Source organism: Mirounga leonina, unplaced genomic scaffold, assembly GCF_011800145.1.
Source record: "Mirounga leonina isolate KUSES-001 unplaced genomic scaffold, KU_Mleo_1.0 Mir_129, whole genome shotgun sequence".
NCBI lineage: Eukaryota > Metazoa > Chordata > Mammalia > Carnivora > Phocidae > Mirounga > Mirounga leonina.
Genome location: NW_023270323.1, coordinates 33,226,021 through 33,231,594, shown reverse-complemented (window position 1 = coordinate 33,231,594; position 5,574 = coordinate 33,226,021). Strand labels below are relative to the sequence as shown.

General features: G+C 33.0%; 1 pseudogene; it reads right to left on the bottom strand.

Moving 5' to 3' along the window:
• Positions 1 to 3,903: 3,903 nt before the first annotated feature.
• Positions 3,904 to 4,004, bottom strand: LOC118010936 (annotated as a pseudogene).
• Positions 4,005 to 5,574: the final 1,570 nt, after the last annotated feature.

The following is a 5,574-nucleotide window of genomic DNA, read 5'->3' as shown; positions in this document are numbered from 1 at the left end:
TCCAAGTTCTTGAAAAGCCTATTCCCTGGAGCTCCAGTGAAATGGGAGAATTTTGTTTGTGTGATTCTAGGCAAGAGAAGTATGTTTTTTTCTGGAGGAAGAGGAATAGTTTATGATTAGAAGGGTATTTCTTTAGTTTTTTGGGTTTTTTTTTTTTAGATATAATTGACATATAACAGTTTCAAGTGTACAGATTATTATTTGATATTTATATATATTATAAAATGAACACCACAGTAAGTCTAGTCAATATCTATCACAGTTTTTTTTTCCTTGTGATGAGAACTTTTAAGATCCACTCTCTTAACTTTCAAATATTTGATACAGTATTAACTATAATCACCATACTGTACATCACATCCCTTTGACTTATTTATTTTATAATTGGAAATTTGTACCTTTTGATCCCTTTCACCCATTTTGCCCACCACCTACTTCCCACCTCCCACATTTGGCGGCCACCATTCTGTTCTCTCTCTATGATCTGGGTTTTGTTTTGTTTCATTTTTCAGATTCCACATATAGGTGAGATCAAAAGGTATGGGTCTTTATCTATCAGACTCACTTCATTTGGCATAATGCCCTCAAGGTCCATCCATGTTGTCACAAATGGCAAAATTTCCTTCTTTTTATATCTGAGTAATATTCTATTTTCTTTATCCATTAATCTATTGATGGACATTTCAGTATTTCTATATCTTGGCTACCATACATAATGCTTCAGTGAACATGGGGGTGAAGATAACTTTTCAAGTTAGTGTTTTTATTTTTTCCCAATAAATACCCAGAAGTGGAATTTCTGGTTCATATGGTAGTTCTATTTCTCATAATTCTCTGCATAATTATTATCAGATTAATAAAACTACTGAAAATAGAACATTAGTCTCAGTTTGGATTCTCAAAATAGACAGCACTTTTGGTTACAAGGTCTTAACCTTTTTTTTTTTTTTTTTAATCTCAATAGTCATTTTTCTTTCTGATCTTTGTGTACTACCCAGTTGTTGCACATAGGTCACTCTGTGTCCTGTCTTAAACTATAATTTTCCATATGGAAGGGTGCCCACATTCAGTTACGACATCTTCCCATAGATCTGTTCTGCTATTGATCTGCTCTCTCAGCATATTCAGCAGTTTATGGGGTGTGGTATGTATGTATGTATGTATGTATGTGTGTAGTATTTAATTTTAATTCCATTGTAGTTAACATACAGTGTAATATTCATTTCAGGTGTATAATATAGTGATTCTACAATTCTATATATTAATAAGTGATCATCATGATAAGTATACTCTTAATCTCCTGCATTTGCAAATATCTTCTCCCATTCAGTAGGTTGTCTTTTTGTTGTGTTGATTGCTTCCTTTGCTGTGCAGAAACTTTTTATTTTGATGTAGTCTCGATAGTTTATTATTGCTTTTGTATCCCTTCCCTCAGGAGACTTATCTAGAAAAATGTTGCTATAGATAATGTCAGAGAATTTACTGCCTGTGCTATCTTCTAGGAATTTTATGGTTTCAGATCTCACATTTAGGTCCTTAATCCATTTTAAGTTATTTTTCCATATGGTGAAAGAAAGTGGTCCAGTTTCATTTGTTTGCATGTAGATATCCAATTTTATCAACACCATTTGTTGGAGAAACTGTCTTTTTCCCACAGCATATTCTTGTCTTCTTTGTCAAAGATTGATTGACCATAGATTTGTGGGTTTATTTCTGAGCTCTCTATTCTGCTCCATTGATCTATGTGTCTATTTTTGTGCCAGTACCATACTGTTTCAATTACCACAGATTTGTAGTATATCTGCAAATCTGGGAGTATAATACCTCCAGTTTTATTCTTCTTTTCAAGATTGCTTTGACTATTCTAGGCTTTTGTAGGTATATACAAATTTTAGCATTGTTTCTTCTAGCTCTGTGAAAAATGATGTTGGTATTTTGATAGGGATTGCATTAAATATGTAGATTGTTTTAGGTAGTATGGACATTTTAACAATATTTGTTCTTCAATCCATGAGCATGGAATATCATTCCATTTGTTTGTACTATCTTCAATTTCTTTCATTAATTAATGTTTTATAGTTTTCAGAGTATGAATTTGTTTGTGCTATCTTCAATTTCTTTCATTAATTAATGTTTTATAGTTTTCAGAGTATGAAAAGTCTTTGAGTCTTTCACCTCCTTGGTTATGTTTATTCCCAGGTATTTTATTCTTTTTGTGCAATTGTAAATGGGATTGTTTTCTTAATTTCTCTTCTACTTCATTATTGTATAGAAATGCAACCCATTTTTGTATATTAACTTCTTACTTTGCAATTTTACTGAATTCATATATAAGTTCTGATAGGTTTTTTTGTGGAACCTTTAAGGTTTTCCATGTATAGTATCACATTATTTTGCAAATAGTGCAAGTTTTATTTCTTCCTTAACAATTTGAATGCCTTTTATTTATTTTTCTTGTCTGAATGCTGTGTTTAGGACTTCCAGTACTATGTTGGATAGAGGTCATAAAAGTGGACATCCTTGTCCTACTCCTGATCTTAGGGAAAAAGTTCTCAGTGTTTCACCATTGATGTATTAGCTATGGGTTTTTCATTTTGGCCTTTATTATGTTGAGATATGTTCCCTCTAAGCGCACTTTGTTGAGGGTTATTATCATGTATGGATGTTGTACTTTGTTAAATGCATTTTCTGCATCTATAGAAATGATCATAGTGTTTTTATCTTTTTTCCTATTGATGTTATGTATCAGACTGATTGATTTGTGAATATTGAACCACTCTTGCAACCCAGGAATAAATCCCACTTGATTGTGGTAAATTATTTTTTAATGTATTGTTGGATCCAGTTTGCTAATATTTTGTTGAGGATTTTTGCATCTGTGTTCATCAGAGATATTGGCCTGCAGTTCTCTTTTTTTGGTAGTGTCTTTACCTGGTTTGGGTACCCAGATAATGCTGGCCTTATAAAATGAACGTGGAAGTTTTCCTTCCTCTTCTATTTTTGGAGTACTTTGATAAGAATTGGTATTAATTCCTCTTTAAATGTGTGGTAGACTTCACCTGTGAAGATTCCTCTTGGATTTTGTTTCTTGGGAGATTTTTTTTATTACTGATCCAAATACTGATTACTGGTAATTGGTCTGTTCAAATTTTCTATTTCTTTCTGATTCAGTTTTGAAAGTTTATAGGTTCCTAGGAATTTACCCGTTTGTTCTGTGTTGTCCAATTAGTTGTAATATAATTTTTATAATATTCTTTGGGGGGGGTTGATCCCTATCTAGCTGAATTCCTGGGACCAGACAACATTTAGGTCTCCCACTCCTCTGCCATCTTGCTCCTCCTCCCCCTATAATATTCTTTTATAATCCCTTGTACTTCTGTGGTATTGGTTGTTATTTCTCCTCTCTAATTTCTGATTTTGTATATTTGGGTCTTTTGTATATTTTGTATATTTGGGTCTTTTCTCTCTCTGTTTCTCTCTCTCTCTCTCTCTCTCTTCAGGAGTCTGGCTAAAGATTTATCAACTCTTGATCCTTTCAAAGAACTACATCTTAGCTTCATTGATCTGTTCTATTGTTTCCTTAGTTTCTAGTTTACTTCTTCTCTAATCTTTATTATTTCCTTCTATTGGTTTTGGGGTCTGTTTGTTCTACCTTGCAAGTCTTTTAGGTGTGAGGTTAGATTGTTTATTTGAGATTTTTCTTGCTTCTTGAGGTAGGCCTGCATTGCTATAATTTTCCCTCTTAGATCAACTTTTGCTGCAGCTGAAAGATGTTGAGCATTGTGTTTTCATTTTCATTGGTCTTCATGTATTTTTTATTTTCTCTTTGATTTCTTGGTTGACCCATTCACTGTTTAGTATTATTTAACCTCCACGTATTTGTGTTCTTTCCACATTTTTTCTTGTGGTTGATTTCTAGTTTCATAGCATTGTGTCATCCCTATGCAGGGGCCATGCTAAATCTCTGTATCATTCCAATTTTAGTGTATGTGCTACCAAAGCAAGCAGTCTCATTTCTAACATCATGATTGGTAGAGATGCATGGAATGACTTCAGAATTTTTTAAATTTGTTGAGGCCTTTTTTGTATCCTAATATGTGATCTACTCTAGAAAATGTTCTATGTGCCCTTTAAAAGATTGTGTATTCTGCTGGAATGTTCTAAATATTCTGTTAGATCCATCTGGCCCAATGTGTCTTTCAAAGCCACTATTTCCTTGTTTGTTTGTTTTTTTTTTTTTTAGTTTTTATTTAAATTCCAGTTAGTTAACATACTGTGCAATAATAGTTTCAGGTGTAACTATAGTGAACCCACACTTCCATACAACACTTAATGCTCATCACAACAAATACACTCCTTAATCCCCATCACCTATTTGACCCATCCCTCCACCCACCTCCTCTCTTGTAACCATCAGTTTGTTCTCTATAGTTAAGAGTCTATTTCTTGGTTTGTGCCTCTCTCTTCTATCCCCTTTGCTCATTTGTTCCATTTCTTAAATTCCACATATAAGTGAAATCATATGGCATTTGCCTTTCTCTGACTGACTTATTTTGCTTAGCATAATATAGCATAATATTTTCTAGTCCAGCCATGTTGTTGCAAATGCCAAGATTGCATTTATTTTTATGGCTGAGTAATATTCTATTATATATTGATATATTATATATCGATATATATATGTATGTATATTATATAAAAGGATGTAAAGAATATATATCTCACATCTTTTTTATTCTTTACATCCTTTTATTTTGTGAATCCTTTGACTGGATATTTATTTTACTGCTTTGGTTCTTCCTACTTTTCTTACTCCTATTTATGGTGTTTTATTTCCACTCAAAGAATACCCTTTAACATTTCTTGTAGGGCTGGTTTAGTGGTCATGAATTCCTTTAATTTTGTCTGGGAAACTATCTTTCCTATTCTGAATGACAGTTTGCTGGTAAGACTATTCTTGGCTACCATCTTTGTTTTGTTTTGTTTTGTTTTTTTCTTTCAGCACTGTGAATATATCATGCCACTCCCTTCTGGCCTGTAGAGTATCTGCTGAAAATTCAATTGATAGCCTTATGGGGTTTCCTTATACAGAAGTTTTCCTTTCTCTTGCTTTCTTTCTCTTTTCCTTTCTCTTGCTGCTTTTAAAATTCTCTCTTTATCACTACTTTTTGTGATTTTACTTACTAGGTGTCTTGGTGTGGACCTCCTTGAGTTGGTTTTGTTAGGGGCTCTCTGTGCATCTTGGATCTGGATTTCTGTTTCCTTCCCCAGATTTGGGGAGTAGCTATTATTTCTTATATTTTTTATATATTTTTCTGCTTCCTTTTCTCTCTTCTTCTTCTTTTCAGATCCCTACAATAGGAATGTTATTACCCTTGATGCTGTTGCTGAGTTCCCTAAGTCTCTTTTCACTTTTTAAGTTTTTTCTTTCTCTCCTGTTCAGCTTTATTTTTTTCCATTACTCTGTCTTTCAGGTCGCTGATATGTTCTTTTGCTTCCTCTAGCCTTCTATTTATTTCATCTAATGTATTTTTAATTTCAGCTGTTGAGTTTTTTATCTCTGGTTCTTTTTTT